Source organism: Nyctereutes procyonoides, unplaced genomic scaffold (genome assembly GCF_905146905.1).
Source record: "Nyctereutes procyonoides isolate TBG_1078 unplaced genomic scaffold, NYPRO_anot_genome, whole genome shotgun sequence".
NCBI lineage: Eukaryota > Metazoa > Chordata > Mammalia > Carnivora > Canidae > Nyctereutes > Nyctereutes procyonoides.
Window position 1 is genome coordinate 29,377,757 of NW_026575139.1, and position 18,361 is coordinate 29,396,117.

The window sequence follows — 18,361 nt, forward strand, 5'->3', positions numbered from 1 at the left end:
CTTTTTTCTTTTTTTATTTTTTTTTTGGGGGGGGGTCTCTGAACATTGAATTTTCTCACAAAGCAGGGTGTCTGGGTAGCTCAGCAGTTGAGCGTCTGCCTTTGGATCCCTGGGTCCAGGATCAAGTCCCATATGGGCTCCTTGCAGGGAGCCTGCTTCTCCCTCTGCCTGTGTCTCTGCTCCTGTCTCTGTGTCCCTCATGAATGAATGGTTGGAATCTTAAAAAAAAAAAAAAATAATAATTTTCTTACAAAGCATTATCTGTTTCAAAACCAGTAGGCTGCCACACAAAAGAATTTGAAGAAAGCTAATGTATGTGATGAATACATTTCACTGTGGTTTATGTGAAACTAACAAGCTGTTACCTTATTTTTCCAGTCTTTTATAAGTAAGTCTCAATTGTAGCTCCAAGGTTTGTGCTTGCTATTGATACAAACATTATGGAAGATTTTTCTGGTGACATATCTTGTCTACAGAAGTAGCCAGGTTAGTTTCTTAGTTTTGGTCACATACTCTTTCTGGGAGGTTCTTGTGTCCTTCTCATAGCCTTCAGTAGTTGAACACTGTTTACCACTCCAGTATGAAAGCTTGTAATGTAAGGGTGATAGAAAGACTACAGAAAAGGACAAGATAATCTTTTAATGTAAAGAGTGACATTGTGACTTGAACATACACTGTACTGTACCTCTAGTCATCAAGTATGCAAACATTCAGATACAATTCTGAATATCAAGATTCTGATATTGGGCTTGCGGAGGAAAATAGGATTTTCTAAGAGGAAAACATCTTAAGTCTTAGATGTTGGGTGATGAGAGCAAAGAGGAAGGGACCAGTATTATTTTTGTTTGTTTGTTGGGACAGTATTTTGGATCATACTTCATAAGGCTTATGAAAGAATAGGACTGGATCAGGGTGGAAATTCACATTTATGTCCAGCATTACACAGAAAGGAGAAGTAGCCTTTTGTCATTGAGGTGAAGTCTGATAAAATCTTCAGTGATTTGGCCAAACTACAGCCACTGTTCCCTGTTGTTAAGGAGTTGGTGTATTGATTGGTCTTTCCCCAACCACAAGTAAAACAGGTTTGATTTCTGTTCATACAATGATATTTTACATTGCTACCTACAAGTGAGACCTACCAGACAAATTACAAAATTGATTCTCTTATCCATCTTACTTTATATACCTGAGCATTTTTCTTTTTTTTTTTTTTTTTTAAGATTTTATTTATTTATTCATGAGAGAGGAGAGACAGGCAGAGGGAGAAGCAGGCTCCATGCAGGGAGCACAATGTGGGACTCGATCCCGGGTCTCCAGGATCACACCCTGGGCCGAAGGCGGCACTAAACCGCTGAGCCACCCGGGCTGCCCCTACCTGAGCATTTCTAAAATATTTGACAGTGCACCTCCTCTCTCAGCATTGACTCTAAGAGGTTACAGGAGTGTAAAGGGGAATTTTAATTGTCTCACTTCACTGGTAGCTTTTGGCCTTAAAATACTTGTAGTGCCTCACTAAGTGCCTTGGGCGTTGTTCGGACAAGTTATATATCTTACTTCTGTTGTTTGCAGTAGGAAGGCTGGACCAGCAACAGACCAGACAGGGTTAGAAAAAGGACAGGGCAGTTCTTACTTAGTATGACATCAGCTTCATAGCAGTTTGGCCCTTTATCAAATTACTTTTACTAATTTTTCAAAGATCAGAATGAAAATCAGCAAAAAAAAAAAAAAATAAAAATAAATCAATGAATTAGTGAAATAAATCAATAAATTTTATTACATTTGTATAGAAACATTTAGAAGAAAGACTATTAATTTGTGTTGGTGTAAAGCTCCTAGTATTAATTACCACTTAGGCATGACATTTCCTGCTTAAGAAATATTTACATTTATCTTATTTAATCCTCACAGCAGCCCTTTGTAGGTTGAAAATAATTGTTCCTCTATTAATGGTGAGAAAACAGGTTCAGATTGTTCAAGTCCTTTACCCAGATCACACAGCATAGCCACAAAGATTTTACTAGCTGAAAAAACCTCAGATCTTGAGAGGGGAGTAGGGAGCCCCCACAAAATAAAGTAGCTAAATAATGGATCTCTGGCACCTATCAAAGCATTTTAGATTGACACCTGAATAAGTCACATTTGTCACAGTTTAATCAAAAGCATAGGGGATCCCTGGGTGGCTCAGCGGTTTAGCGCCTGCCTTTGGCCCGGGGTGCGATCCTGGAGTCCCGGGATCGAGTCCCAGGTCGGGCTCCTGACGTGGAGCCTGCTTCTCCCTCCTTCTGTGTCTCTGCCCCCCCCCCCCCGCCGTCTCTCTCTCTCTCTCTCTCTATCATAAATAAATAAATCTTTAAAAAAAAAAAAAAAAAGCATACAGGAGGGACGCCTGGGTGGCTCAGGGGTTGAGCATCTGCCTTCAGCTCAGGGTGTGATCCTGGAGTCCTAGGATCAAGTCCCACATCAAGCTCCCTGCATGGAGCCTATTTCTCCCTCTGCCTGTGTCTCTGCCTCTCTTTCTGTGTCTTTCATGAATAAAATCTTTAAAAAAAAAAAAAAACTATACAAAACAGCTTGCCAGCCAAGTTTCTCTTCCATTGGAGTAGTCCTCATGCAGTTCACACAGTTATCCAAGAATTAGTCTGCACACACAGACAAATGATAGCTCAGGTGCAAGAGACAAGACTAGTAAGTGCAAGAGCTATTCTGGCCTAGAAGTCTTATATATAGCAGGAGCCACCATCTCTTATAATAACTTCATAGACATAGCTTCTAGGTCACTGAGCGACATGACCCAGTTATAAGTCCTTGCATTCAGAGAAGCACAAAGTTCTCTCTTCCATCAGGAATTTATAGTTTTCACCCACTCTAAGTGTAAATTACCAACTAGAGGTCATTTTACTAATCAACAATCTTGTAACATATTCCACCATATTTTTTTTTCCTTAGGAACAGAGCTAGAAAGTTAACCCAAGGTCAAATTTGTCCATAGAGCAGCAGTTTTGCTAATCTTTCACATATATTTAAGAAGTGTGAGATGACACATCTAGCTTGCTTTCATGAGGGAGGTAACATTTGAGCTGGGCCTTGAAAGATGGCTAAACTTGGAAAGTAGGACAATGGGACGGGAGAATTAACAAGGTGGTGCAGCACTGTGATGTTTTGAGGAGCAGCAAGTAAGCCATCACAGCCAGAGTAAAATGAATATTTAGGTGAGTGGGATGGGGTCAAGGCCAGGAAAGCTAGTAGTAGAATGCCTTGAAAATGAAGCTGCAGAGTTGAACTTCCTAGGTTTTGAATGATCTTTTAAAGATTTTTTTTTTAATTTTTATTTTTTTATGATAGTCACAGAGAGAGAGAGGCAGAGACACAGGCAGAGGGAGAAGCAGGCTCCATGCACCGGAAGCCCGATGTGGGATTCGATCCCGGGTCTCCAGGATCGCGCCCTGGGCCAAAGGCAGGCGCCAAACCACTGCGCCACCCAGGGATCCCCTAAAGATTTTTAAGGCAAACTTGTCAAATCTCATTGGGAGTTTTATTTTTTTAAGATTTTATTTATTCATGAGAGACACAGAGAGAGAGAGGCAGAAACAGGCAGAGAGAGCAGCAAACTCCATGCAGGGAGCTCGATGTGGGACTCCATCCTGGGACTCCAGGATTATGCTCTGGGCCGAAGGCAGGTGCTCAACCGCTGAGCCACCCAGGCATCCCTGCATTGGGAGTTTTAAATTCACTGTTCTGTATAGACTAGATCGGAAAACTGGAGAATTTAATATCCCAGAAGCCAAGTTGAGAATTTTTCAGTGAGACAAGATGAGATGAGGAATTGTAAAAAAAGCTTTGGATTTGGAATTTAGGAAGTTTTTTCACGAGTGTAACACTAAAATCAATTTGGAAGTGAAGAGCACAGGAAGTAGTGAAGAATAGGCATGGAAGGCAAAGTTCACTGGAAACTTTAAAGAAAGAAGTGGTAATATGGAATGATGGACAGATTTATTTTTAATAAAGGCAGTTTGTCCTTCAATATAAGTAATGGAAGTAAATGAAGGATCTAAGATTTTAAAATTTTATTATATATGTAATCATAGGTAGCAAGCATGATATGGAAAGGCTAACCTTGAAATTAATGTAACATTGTATGGCAATTATACTTCCAAAAAAAAAAAAAAACAGCGAAGCTCCAGGCTACATAAAGGCATGTAAGGGATGAGCTAAGAGATAAGGGGCTGTGAGACTGAAATTGTGAAGACATTTGGAGAGAAGTTAGAAGAAGCCAGATGATGGTCTGAGGGGAATTTCAGCAATAGGAACCCAAGGAGAGGATAATTGCTCAGTGATTCACTTCCTTGCCTCCTTCACTACCTAGTTCCACTTGGAGGCCTGATCTAAGAAAGATATCTTACCTTTGAAGACAGTAGCAGTCTTTTCAGCTACATTTAGAGATCCTATGTCAACTTATCTAACACTAACTTCTTTCTTTTTTACAATTATATGCTTTAACTAGATATTCAGTTTGAGACATACTGTGAAGAGCTTGGCTTAAAAGCCTCTTCTGTGCTCAAGGTAATTTTCTTTATGCTTGCCAAGAGAGTGGGAAGAAGGCTAACGAGGACTGATTATATCACTTTACTGAGACAGGCCCTATGTCTTTGTCAACAGATGTTTAAATTTAAGGTCTTTGGACTGTAAGAAAAATAAGATGGATCAGGGTTTTTTCTCTGGAAGCCTGAGGGTGGATGTGTTGCCATGGCAATGCTGACTCTAACTCACTTCCTGGCATTTGTGATAGGTTACTTACTCTGTTCTAGGACCTCCCAGACTTGCCAATTATACTGCCCCTCTAGCCTTTGAGAAAAAAAAGAGTATTTTTGAGTCGTTTAGTACCTGCTCCAAGGTGAACAATTTAAGGAGCATCTAAAAATGCTGGGCCCCTTCTCCCTAGTGGCCCTGGACATTCCAGAGATTGCTTTGTCCTTGACACGGATAGTGGACCCAGAAGCATGTTGGAAACATGGTTACCCACTCCCTTTCCACCTCTGATGTCATTCCAGGAAGGATTACCAGTTATTAAGCAAGTCCCAATAGGAGGCTGCAGTTGTGAGGGTGGGGAGTTAGCCTCATATTCCTTTCAGAAATGGTATGAAAGGATCTGAAGGTACAGGTACTGAAAGGCCACTGAGAAAAATTGCTCATTAGTATGAAGTTCTGATGCAGCTCCTAGGTATCTCTAATAGTAGGAAGTCCTGATACTCCAGCTTCTCTGTACCAAGTCCTCTCTGGATCTGTTCAAGTAGTTAGATTAAGAAATTATACCTTTCCTTTGTGTAAAAGGCTAATTTGTACTTAATAGAGTATTTGAGGCCTGTGTGACTCATATCTGAATGGGTGGTCACCTAATATTGCCCAGTAATCCCTGCAATTGACCAATCTAGATATCGAGATTGTACACTTTGTATAAAGGATTCTGTATCACCCTTTGAATGGACCACCCAACAGTGAGTTCGTGTTGGTGTACAACATAGAGCATGCTGTCCTGAGAGTCCATGCATGGGAAAGATCACTCAGGCTCCCCCTCCCCCCACCACAGAGAGCCTTCTCACCCCACCTGTATTCTGACAGCCTCCACCTGGCCACCTTCTGCATGGGCATCTCCCCTCCCTTAGCCTCTGACTTCCCATTCCATGCCACTCCCTGATGGGCCTTTCTCATCCTGGTTACCCATAAGATGATTTCACACGGTAAACATTTATATGACTGGCTGCCCTAATAGCAGTTGTGTTATTTACATCTCATTTTCAGTGTTTATCTTAATCCTCAGGACAAATGTAAAGCTTTATTATTATTATTATTATTATTATTACAAAACAAACTTAAGAATTTTGTGCATATATACTTTAAATTTGTTCTTCAGAAATATTTAAACAATAGTACCAGAAAGAAGTCAAGAAAAATTCATCTTGGGATCCCTGGGTGGCGCAGCGGTTTAGCGCCTGCCTTTGGCCCAGGGCGTGATCCTGGAGACCCGGGATCGAATCCCACGTCGGGCTCCCGGTGCATGGAGCCTGCTTCTCCCTCTGCCTGTATCTCTGCCTCTCTCTCTCTGTGTGTGACTATCATAAATAAATAAATAAATAAAATTAAAAAAAAAAAAGAAAAATTCATCTTACCATGAAGTCTCCTTGTACCTTATTGAGGCCTGGGACCCTCTGGCAGTCCAGGCACCAGCTGGTGAGACAAAGCATTTTATTCACCTTCCAACACTTGTTGGCTCTCCAATGAGCTGTCCTATAGCACTGGGAAACATCAGAAGGTCTGATAAAGGGAATTCCTGGGTGACTCAGCAGTTTAGCGCCTGCCTTTGGCCCGGGGCGTGGTCCTGGAGTCCCGGGATCAAGTCCCACATTGGGCTCCTTGCATGGAGCCTGCTTCTCTCTCTCTGCCTCTCCCCCCTCTCTGTGTCTCTCATGAATAAATAAATAAAATCTTTTTTTAAAAAAAAGGCCTGATAGAAATGCAAGATTGCTGTTTTCTTTACCTTCTTTATTAAGCTATTTCAAGAAATGTTTTAAAATTACTGAAGTTGCGGGGTGCCTGGCTGGCTCAGTCAGTAGGTAGAGCGTGCAAATTTTGATCTTAGGGCTGGGAGTTGGCGCCCCAGGTTGAGTATAGACATTACTTAAAAAAATAAAATGTAATCTTTAAAAATAAAAAAATAAGATGAAAACAGAGGGAGATATTTCATAAAGAGACTTAACTGTAGAAAAGAAACTGCATTGCTGGAGGGGAGATGGGTGGAGGGATGGGGTAACTGGGTGATGGGCATTAAGGAGGGCACTTGATGGAATGAGCACTGGCTGTTGCATGCAACTGATAAATCACTGAATTCTATCTCTGAAACTAGTAATACACGTATATTAATAAAACTGAATTTAAATAATTTTTTTTAATTTTTATTTATTTATGATAGTCACAGAGAGAGAGAGAGAGAGGCAGAGACATAGGCAGAGGGAGAAGCAGGCTCCATGCACTGGGAGCCCGACGTGGGACTCGATCCCGGGTCTCCAGGATCGCGCCTTGGGCCAAAGGCAGGCGCCAAACCGCTGCGCCACCCAGGGATCCCTAAATAAATTTTAATAAATAAATACAGACAGTTACTAAAGATATGAAGAACATAGGTGATGATCCTAATGTGGGCATAATCTGGTCTTGCCTTGGTCCTTCACCTTTTTTTTTTTATTGTTTTGGATTTGGCACACTGTTCCTGTTAGAAATCAAGGATGAAAAAGAAGAGAGTGCAGGAGCTTCCTCCTCTCACTAGTATGGATTCCATCAGCGTTGAGGAATTATTGTGAAGCTTTTTAGGTTTGGTAATGGTATTGTTATTTTGTAAGGTATCTTTTAGAGTATGTACTGAAATGTTTTTCAGATAAAATGACATAATACCTGTGATTTGTTTGAAAATAATCCAGTAGAAGTGGGATCCCTGGGTGGCGCAGCGGTTTGGCGCCTGCCTTTGGCCCAGGGCGCGATCCTGGAGACCCGGGATCGAATCCCACATCGGGCTCCCGGTGCATGGAGCCTGCTTCTCCCTCTGCCTGTGTCTCTGCCTCTCTCTCTCTGTGACTATCATAAATAAATAAAAATTTTTTAAAAATCCAGTAGAAGTATGTAGATGGAACAAGATTAGTCATAAACTGATCTTTGTTGAATCTGGCAGTTATCATTAATCCCTTCGCTTTTTTACATGCTTGAACTTTACCACAATGAAAAGTTAAAAGGAAAACAAAAACCATGGAGACGGCAGTGACAATCCTGTCTTGACTACCATGCAGCTGTCATGCTGAAGGCACTCTGGTCTTTTCTGAGGCTGGCCACGAGCACTGGTCCCTCCTCTACCGCCACGCCTCGTGCTCACTACTCTATCTAGCCTGGAACTCTGCCCAGCTCCCTCCACACAACCGGAGCCCGGCAAGAGAAATGCCACATTCTTCAAGCAGAACATATCTGGGTCACAAATGAAGCCTTTGCTCTACAATTTGGCCAGTCAGGCAGGAGGAACCTGCAAGAAGACCGAGTTAGTTGTACTGTGTCAGGCTGGCAGTTCTGCAAACCCAGAGCAGCAGGGGATGTTTGGAGCCACTGAAGCCACATTTCTGACACATGCTAATGAGCTTCCTTCGGGGATGTAAACAGAGTCAGCACTTCAAACTAAATTCTGGTGGAATTTAACAACCTTTGCTTAACCATCTCTCTAGCCTGCTTCCGACTGGACAGGGAGTGCCAATATCAAAGGGGGCATTCGCACCTCTGACAGCTGTGTATGCCAGTTTGTAAGACGTTGCCAGCTCTGCCCAGCCTCAGTGTGGGTAATTGCATTTGACACACTGTTCCTGTTAGAGAAAAGCAAATGTGTTTTCTGAATACCCAATTTCAAGCATCTCGACCCATCTCCATTATCTCCCTCAGTCTGGTGGGGAAGTGAGCTGTCATTCGGAGGTCCAAGGAAACTGTGCCAGGAGTCGGAAGGACTCATTAGGCTGACACGTGACAGCTGATTTTGTCATGGCCAACTTCAATCCCTTCCTAACCCAGGACCCACCAATCCCCAAGGAGATTGTGATCATTGCCTGTTTGCAAAATGAGGTCTTACTCTACCGAGGCAATATGCTTTGGGTGCGGATAGTTGTGGCACTCAACTGGTCACGTGGTCAGGGTCAAGGAGGCCAACAACATGAACGTTGTAGGGAGGTTAACTTTTCTGTTCCCTAAGAGCAGGCATTCCTCTTGAAAACACATGCCAGGGGGATCCCTGGGTGGCTCTGGTTTGGCACCTGCCTTCGGCCCAGGGCGTGATCCTGGAGTCCCGGGATCAAGTCCCAAGTCGGGCTTCTTGCATGGAGCCTGCTTCTCTCTCTCTCTGCCTCTCTCTCTCTGTGTGTCTCTCATGAATAAATGAATAAAATCCTTATTAAAAAAAAAAAAGAAAAGAAAACACAGGCCAGTTAAGACGGACCTCATCAGCCCTCCTTCCTGACCCCATCCAAAGCAACTCTTCTGTCTTGAATAGAGCTGCGGGCCTACCAGGGCTGAGGCAGCAATAGAGGGGATGTAGTTTATACTGGGTCATATTCCAAATTACAGGGACAGCCAGAACACAGATGAATCTCAGGATCAAATAAAACCAGAAACTTGGGTAGTCAGGAATGCCTACCATTTCCGGTCTCTCTCCCCACTTTAGGTGTCAGCTCCATGTGTCCCAAAGACCAGCTTCTTCCACTTACTAGGCAATGCCTATTTGCAATCTCATGAACGTCCCTGAACCAGAACCATCCAACTAAACCATTTCTGGACCCCTGCCCCACAGAACCTGTGAGACAATGAATCCAGTTGTTTACAGTCCCTACATCGGGAAGTAATTTGTTACACAGCAATAAATTAAGTAATACAGTCTGTAACAAAACAGAAGCTTCTGGTTCACAGCACTGGGGAGGGCACATATTCCAGGAAAGGAAGAGTGGGCCTGCTGACAAGAGCAGGTGTCCCCTACAACTCTCTCCTACTCTGTCCTCTATCCTGCTATGGAAGAGGGGCTTTTCTATAATGAAAAATCTGATCATGTCATTTTTCCGGTTTAAAATGCTGAAAGTTCTTTGTCACTCTTAAAATCCAAATATTTAGCTTGATACCCAGGGTTTCTCATGATTAGCACCTGCCCACCTATCACACTTGGTTCCCACCAGTCCCCCATCCCTGCTCCGGCCACACTTTGTTCACTTCCAAGACTGTGCCACACAATCGCTTGCATGCTTTTGCACACTCCCTTCAATGGGCATGTCTGCTTCCTCAAGGCCCACACTCTCTAACCCCTAATCATAACGATGGAGGAATAGAGGACTAGCTGAGGACAAAGCACAAGCCTGGAGCAGCATATTGGACAAGTCCTTGAAACTGGCAGAGGAACATTCCACTACGGACTCAACTGCCTCAATGCTCATACTTTGCTAAGGGCAAAAGGCAATCTTAGCCCGACCCCCAGGATCCTGTAAGTCTACTTTTATAAAAATTCCTTTAGAAGTTTTCTTTATCTCTAAACCCCCAAGATATGTGTTGGCAATCATCCTCCAAGCACATGGGCCACCGATACACATCTGAAGGGTCTCATGACTAATGTTTTATTAGTAATAAATGACCTTTTCCCAACAATAGCTAGCCCCCTCAAGCTCCTGGAAACTTTGCTTCTAAAATTCCTTAGAGAGTAAACTATCCTCAAATCCCTCCCAATCAGCTACCCATCACAGGCCCGGGGTAACAGCTCTTGCTGCCCATGGGTCCTGTCCCTGTGCTTTAATAAAACCACCATTTTTCACCAAAGATGTCTCAAGAATTCTTTCTTGGCTGTCGGCTCTGGACTTCAGCTATATTCCAAAATTTCATCAGTGGGTTATGGCTCAATTCAGGCATCACCACCTCCAGGAAGTGATCACCAAATCCTCTACTTACCTAGTTTCCGGGCTCTAGTAGCGTCCTCTGTCATGGCTGTTATCTCACTGTGTGGAATTGCTGGTGTGATTTATCCACCTCCCTCAATATTATCTGCTCTTTGTTTTTTGTTTTTAAGATTTTATTTATTTATTCATGAGAAACACAGAGAAAGAGGCAGAGACACAGGCAGAGGGAGAAGCAAACTCCATGCAGGGAGCCTGATGTGGACTCGATCCCGGGTCTCCAGGATCACACCCTGGGCTGAAGGCAGATGCTCAATCACTGAGCCACCCGGGTGTCCCACTTTGAAGGAGAAATTAAATCTTTCATATTGGAATCCTTAGTCCCTTCCAAATAATAGGTTCTCAGTATGTGTTTATTAATTGGTAAATCATTTAGCAGGCATCAAGGAGCTACTCCCACTTGCACTTGCCTGTTAACACTGCTTCCAGTATAAACGAGTGAGGGGCATGGGGATCAACTTGTCAGGTTCATAGTGAATGAAACTGGCCCACAATACCCTCACAGTCCTTACAGGCTAAACTAGACACTGACATGGCTACCATTGTGAAGGAAATCATGAGAGTTTCACAAAACAGAATGATATTTTGAGTTACTTGAGCTTGGATGGGCAGAGGCCCCCCTACGGCTTGGCATTTACACTGAGATCTGAAAGATGAGAAAGAGCCAGACAGAGTGGGGGACACGTGTTGTAGGCAGAGGATCCATGGTGCAAAAGCTCTAAGCAGTAAAGAAGTTGGTGCTTTTACAGAATTCCAGGGACACTGGCACAGACACTGAGAGAGTGAGTAGCACACACAGGATAGACCGGTAGGCAGGGGACTGTCACAAATGGAGGGACACAGCTCAGGACCCTAGCCTCCCATAGAGGGTCTCTGATGGGGATGGAGCCACTCCACCTACAGTGCCCATGCAGTCAGGCCAAGGGCCACGCCTGCAAAGCCTTGCACTCCCTGCTCCCTCCTCCTGAACGCTCTCAGCTCCTCCAGCTGGCTCCCATCATGCAGGTCTTGCATCACATGCCAACTCTTACCCCATCTAAACTTAGCCCTTACCTTCCTAGCAACACAATCACATCAGCCCCATTTACTTTCTGCGTTACACCCATCAGTATCTTGAAATGATCTTGTTCGTCTTTTGGTTCACTTGTTTTTCCATCTCTAGAATATATGCTCCATGGGATGAGGGAATTTAACACATATTGCTTCCTGCTATATCCCCTGTGCCTAGCATGCAGCTTGGTATATAACAGTAGATGGATATTTGTTGAATTGATCCATTCGGTTAGCCAGCATGTTTAATGTTTATCGTGTGCCAGACCTAATGGCAGGTCCCACCCAGAACCCTGACTCAGGGCCAGCTTCACAGGTATACAACCTCTGCACCCGGAAGTTGTATGACACGCAGGGCTTTCAGGGACCAACGCTGCTGTCATCATTTTTGAAATTCTTAATAATTTATGAATGAGGTGAACCATATTTTCATATTACACTGAACCCTGCAAATTATGTAGCCAGCTCTACTCCGGTGGTAACTCCAGAAAATTCCCCAGCACACTCAGAGTGGAAAATAGTTCAGGGACAAACTAATAGCCCCTGCCCACTATCACAGATTGTAACAGGACCATCTTACATATTTAAAGAAATGTACAGAGTGGGTGATTTACAGGGATGGTTAGTTTAAGAACGTAATTCTAGGAGCCGGACATCCTTGGAGTCCAGGCCCTGCCATTTCCTGGCTGTGTGACCTTGAGCGACTCATAGAACATTTCTTGACCTTGACTTCCTTGTTACAAATGGAGATGGTAATAGTGTCCACCCCCCAGAGTTGGCTTGAAGATGAAACAAAATAATACTTAAAACCTGTAGGTCAAGTTCTGGGCATCCTGAAAAGCGGGTTTGATTACTCAGCCACCTGCTCCCTTCCTTTGGCTTCTTCCACTCTTCTGGACACTCCTGGGCTGGAAGATCTGGGTCAGTGTGAGTGGCTAAGTGAGAAGAATGTTGAGGAGAAAAACCAAGGAATTCTAGCCTTCGGGGAAGCAATAACATTTTACTTAAAAATTGCTTGAGCAAAGACTTTGTTGATGTTAGCAATTTGTATGCAGATAAACTAAAGACTCCCATATCCTGAACCAGAGACCTGGCCCTGGACCAAAACTTCAGGAAGACCACAGCTTATTGCGCAGAGAAGCCTCCGTCCTTTCTCTCTGCTGCCGGTTTAAACTAAAACCTGAGATAATCTCAAAGCTGCAGTTCTCACTGCCCTAGCCTTTGACACGGTCATTAGTATGTAAGGCACTTTTCTCACCAGGTCCCTGCATCCCCATCTGAATTTGCTGCATCATCTCTGCTGTCTCCCCTTGCTCTCACATGCATTGTTTAATCAGACACTGATTTGGCATTAACTTGCAAATGCTGGGTCTCCTGTGCCTGATGAAAAGGAATTTTCACTGGTTAGAACTCATCTGATTCCTTAAAAACCCAAATCAACAGCCAGATTAGAAGAGAAAGCTGAGAACAAACTGACATGCCTCCCAAACCTTGTGTTCCAAGACCAGAGCTTCTCAGCCCCCAGGGAGAATAGCCATTTTATTATACTCATTTCTTCATTCGATACACATTTATCGAGCACGTAGCATGTGCTAAGCACTGTACCAGGTGCTGTGGACATGTCTCTATGCAGTTTGCATCCTAGTGGGAGAATAGGAAAGTACAAACAACTCCGATTCAACCCTGATTCACGGTGAAAGGGGGAAGCATGGACACTCAGGGAACCTCTAGGAAGGCCCCTTGCCCAGTGGCTAGGGATGGAGGTGGAGAATCTCAGGCATTCTCGCCCATAAATTCCATCCATTTGTCTGTCTCTCAGTTCCACCCCTGCCAGGACCCCTCCATCTGTGAGTGAACAAGCCTAACCTGTCTATCTTGAATACATGCCCCTTTTGGAGTCCTGGGGACCCCGGGTGAGGGCTTGGGCTCAGGTTGCAGTCAAGGCCTTCCCAGGGAGACTCATTTGCCTCCCATAGAGCTTCATTCATTCATTCATTCATTTATTCATTCACTCATTCATTCACAAACACTTAGTGACCATATTCTCTGTGTGAGGGTCTGGTGGTCCAGCTGTGAGAAGACAAATACCCTGTCAAAGAGTTTGGGCACTCTTCTGTCCTCCATGCCCCCTTTTCTTTCTTTATTCCAACCCATCCTCAGCTGTCAGTTCATTCAAATTTCATGATATCCCTAAGAATTGGGGTGTATTATCCCTGTTTTACCAGTGAGAGGACTGAGGTTTAGAAAAGTAAAGTAACTCGCTACATGTTGCCCAGCTACTAAGAGAAAGAGCCAGTCTTCAGCTCTAGGTTTGGCTCCACAGCCCCTGCTCTTCCTGCCCCGCCAGGAAGGGTGAACCCTGGGCTGAGGACGAGCCTCCCAACCATGGCTTTCTCTGTGTCACTGATTAGTATCTGTGAGGCCTTCTTAACTGTGTGGCTTCCCTGAGGCCTTCAGAGAGTGGCCAGGCCTCATCCTGCGTGTCCTCCACAGACAGAGCCCCCTGGGTTAGGACAGTCACCACAGTCCCCATCTCCTCTGCTCCAGGGGGCAGGCCCAGTGAGCCCTGCTCCATGGCAGGTGGGGATGCAGAAGAGAGAGAGAGAGGCAGCTCTGCTCTGGAGATCCCAGACAGAGCCACTCTTCCTGCCTCAATCTCCCTCCTGGCTCCCATCCTGGCTTACTCCACTAGTCTGAAGATTTTCAAAGCCTTCTTGTAACATCAAGTCCCCTGCTGGATCTACTTTTCTTGCTTCTCAAAGATAAAAGCCAGTGCCACTCAAAATATGCAAATCAGCAGTCTCCAGCTCAGGAACAAGGTGGACCCCTGGACTCCTCATCTCTACTTTCTGAGTCAGCTTTCCACCACCACCCCCACTCCGGCCCCTGAGCCTCATGACTGAGCTCTGATGGCTGGAGCACATCCTTGTCCTTAGCATTTGGAAAATCCATAGCCATGGGGTCTGGTAGCTCTGGCCTGCCCCAGGGTCAGAGAAACACTCCCTTGTGGTTCCCAGACTGCTGTACATGCTTCCCAGTTTATGAGACCTGGGCACAGAGCTATTTTCTCATCTGACCTTCCCCCACGACACCCCCATTTTTCAGCTGAGGACACTAAGGCTCAGGAAGCCTAAGTGGCTTGCCAGAGTTCACCGGGCTCATAAATAGGTGGTTGGGCCAGAAGTGGAACGAATGTTCTCTTACTACAAGGCTTTGCTACAAGGCTGGAGCTCTCATCTCCACCCCTGTGGACACACAGTAAATCAGCCAAGACCTAATCAGGACGGACACATTTGGTTATAATAAATTTCATCAGCCCACCTGCTTGATGAGCACAGGAAGACCCAGATTCCTGTGCAAACTGTGGATGAACCCCTGGGCCCCACAAAGCACCCTCAAATCCCCCACTGTAAGTGGATAGAGCCAAAGTGACAGAGATCTGCAGAAGGCAACTCCACCTGAACAAGCACAAGGCTTTTGTCCGAAGAGAAATAATGCATCTGGAAAATAAAAGCCCTGGCCATCATGCAGGGAGAAGGCAAAGCAGCCCTGAGCCTGAGGGGTCAGGTCATGCTAAGGGTCTCACCCTCCTGAGCTCCAGAGAAGACACCTGGAGCCAGACACCCAGAGACGTCAGCAATTGCTTCTGTCCCTGTCACAAGCACCATCACACTCTCTGGTCCATCAAGTCCTGGTGCTCCCGATGCCTTGCCCTGTGACTTAGGGCTCATCGGCTGTTCAGTCTTTTCTACATCTGTAGGTGATGAGTCAGCCCTGGGCACCCTCCCAGGCTTCTACAAACCAGCTGTGGAAGGATGTGGGGTGGCAGGGGACAAGTCTTGGGCTCCAGACTGAGACTAAGAGCTTTGGACGGGACCTCAGTTTCCTGAAGTGCAAGATGGGGACAGAACAATACAGAAGTGTGAGTGTTGGTATGAGGCTATGAACTCATCTGTGAAAGGCAATAAAGGACAGCATAGAGCACGGAGCCTGGATCAGACTTCATGGTCTCAAATCCTGGCTCTGCCCCTACTGGCTGGGTAATCTTGGGGAAGGGTGTTAACCTCTCTGCGCTTCAGTTTCCCAACTTGTAAATGGAGTGTTAATGAGAACACTTAGCTGGCAGAGCTGCTGTGAGAATTAAAGAAGTTAAAACGTGGGAGGCTCAGTGCCTGGTGAGTACGTTATGGGATTGGCCAAGAATGTCATCGGTCAGATGGTCCATGGAGAGAACTTAACCACATACATAACTCATGATAAAATGTCTGCCCATCCTTCAGGCTGGGGCCAGGGGGAGAGTGCACCACTGATTCCTTGATTAATGAATCTTCTGGGGTGAGAGCTCTTCTATAACCATGTCAGCCATCTGTGGCTGCTATTGGGGCAGAAACTCATAAATCACACAAAGCAAGGTTGGCATGTGGCATGTGGCTCCTCAGCAAGCCTCAGCCCTGTCTCATATCTCCTCACCCTCTGCCCCAGAGAGACCCATCACAGCCCAGGGCTCTGTGGGAAGCAGCCCTCCTGGCAGAACAGGGCCAGATGTGCCAGGTGGTGACCTATGCCCTCCACTCAGGGGACCAGCACCCATCCCAGTCACCAAACCAGTGACTCTCAAACTTGAGTGAGCATTGCAAGCTTCCGAGGTCCACCACCAGAGCTTCTGATTCAGTAGGTTTGAGTGGGGCCCATGAGTTTGCATTGCTAGTAGATTCCCAGATGCTCCTGACCTGTGGGACCACATGACGCATACTTTTCTGGGACCAAGTTTAAACCTTGCTATTTGTTCTTGGGCAAGTTTCTTCTCCTGACTGAGCCCCGGCCTCCTCATCCATGGAGTGGGCGTACCAGAACCTACCTCAGTGAGGGTGGCGGGTATACAGGAAATTGTTACTCACATTGTACAGGAAATGCTCAATCTGCGTCAGCCCTCGGCCTCACCAGCATATTGCTGTCGGGTTTTGGAGACAACTAATAAGTAGGGAGGGTGGAGTTGTGAAGATATGGAGCTTGTAAGGAGGAACAACAGGAAAAATGAGCAAATACGGACTGAGGGCTTTCTCTATGCATGGTCCTAATTCCTAAATGTAAAAATGCCTCGTCACTAAAACAAAACAGAACCGAACCAAACCAAAGGGCCCAGCGGGACTCTGTGAGTTGGTTCTCTGGGCAAACCAGCATTTACTGTGGTCCTGAGAGCCGGGCTCTGTGCTGCGGTGGGGGGAGCGGACCTCGGTCATGTTCTCCAAGGGCTGCAGCCTGGCGGCCAGGAGAGGAGGACGGATAAGGCCTAGAGAGGACATGTCCTCGTCACAGCACAGGGAGGGAGGGGATCACTGTGGCCGGAGAGGAACCCTCAAGGCATTGAAGAAACAAGCAGGCGGCATGGCCTCAGACGAGCGGGAGACCTGGGAACGTTGCTTGGTGGCAGCAGGGTAGCCCGAGCCACGGAGACGGCCAGGCGGAGAGCGAAGGAGCAGCAAGCACCGGCAGAGAAGCCCTCAAGGAATGACCCAGGTGAGTGTGGCCGGATGGCAGGTGAGGGCCCCGGGGGGGAGCTGCGCTTGGCCGGGCTGTCTGGTGTCTGACAACCCATGGCCCTGAGCTCTGGTGGTTTATAGGACTCTTTGGGCCCCACATCCTCTGGGGTAGCTGCTCCGCGCGTGGTCGTGGGCACGGTGGGGTCATGGCGAATGCGCCACAGGTGTACGAGATGGCGTGATCCACGAGAGGCGCCCTGAGGGGCTCCAACCGCTGCCAGAGCCCGCTCACCCGCCCGGCACCCACTGCGATGGATGCGAGGCGAGGAGGCTCCACCTGACGGCTGCGGGATGTGAGCACTGGGCTGGGGGCACACCGCACGCCCAGGAGCCCAGGAGAAAGCCCCTGCGGCCACCCCGCTGCCCCCCCCCCCCCCCCCGCCCCCGCTGCTTACCGTGACCTGACTTGACCCTAACAAGCCCCCGCGGAGAACAAGGCTCTAGAGAGCAGTCATCCGGGGGCGGGGGCGAGGGCAGCCCTCGCGACGTGGGTGGCCGGGTCTGAGGTGCTGTGGGGCCTCGGGGCCACGGGCACTTCAGCGAGCTGCCCTACCTCAGCCGGGGCAGGGGGCTGCCTCTAACTCAGATGGTGGCGAGAGGCCCAGTGGAGGCCTCAGCAGCTACGTCTGGAGACGCTCCCTCCTAGCCCTGGATCCAGAAACCCAGGCTCTCCTGCCAGCCCTGGTTTCTTGTTCAAATGAGGGCTTCCTCCTAGCTGCTCTCCTCAGGAGCCAGTTCTGGCTCAGACATTGGCGCCTATGTCCGCTGCTGGGAAGGAGCGCGAGGGTGGCCTTCTTTCCTCTTGGCTTCTGCTTCTTGGCGTGAGGTCACATACTGGAGCACTAGGTCCAAAGCCAGGGCTCATCCCGAGTATCCCCTGCATGGCTTCTCCTCTCGGGGCCTCCAACCCTCCCTCCTGCTTCACAGGGTTTCTGACTCGCTGTGCCTCCTGCCTCCGTTATCACCTAGGCCACTGGGCACACATGGGAATTCGGAGTCAGCAGGTCTGGGTGGGAGCCCCGGGACAAACATGCCTACAAGCACCTCAGGTGATTGCTGCAGGTTATCTGGGCTGAACCTGGAGAGATGCTTATTTGAAAGACAAATTGTTGAAAGACAGGCTCGGTTTCCAGATGGTTTGAGTGAATCAGAGATAACCTGAACCAAGGAGGAAGGAGAAAACAAGTCTTTCTGGAACACCACCTGGTCATTGGTATTCATTCTCTCCAGATAAGAATCATCAAATTCTCCAGGCCATCTATTATCCTC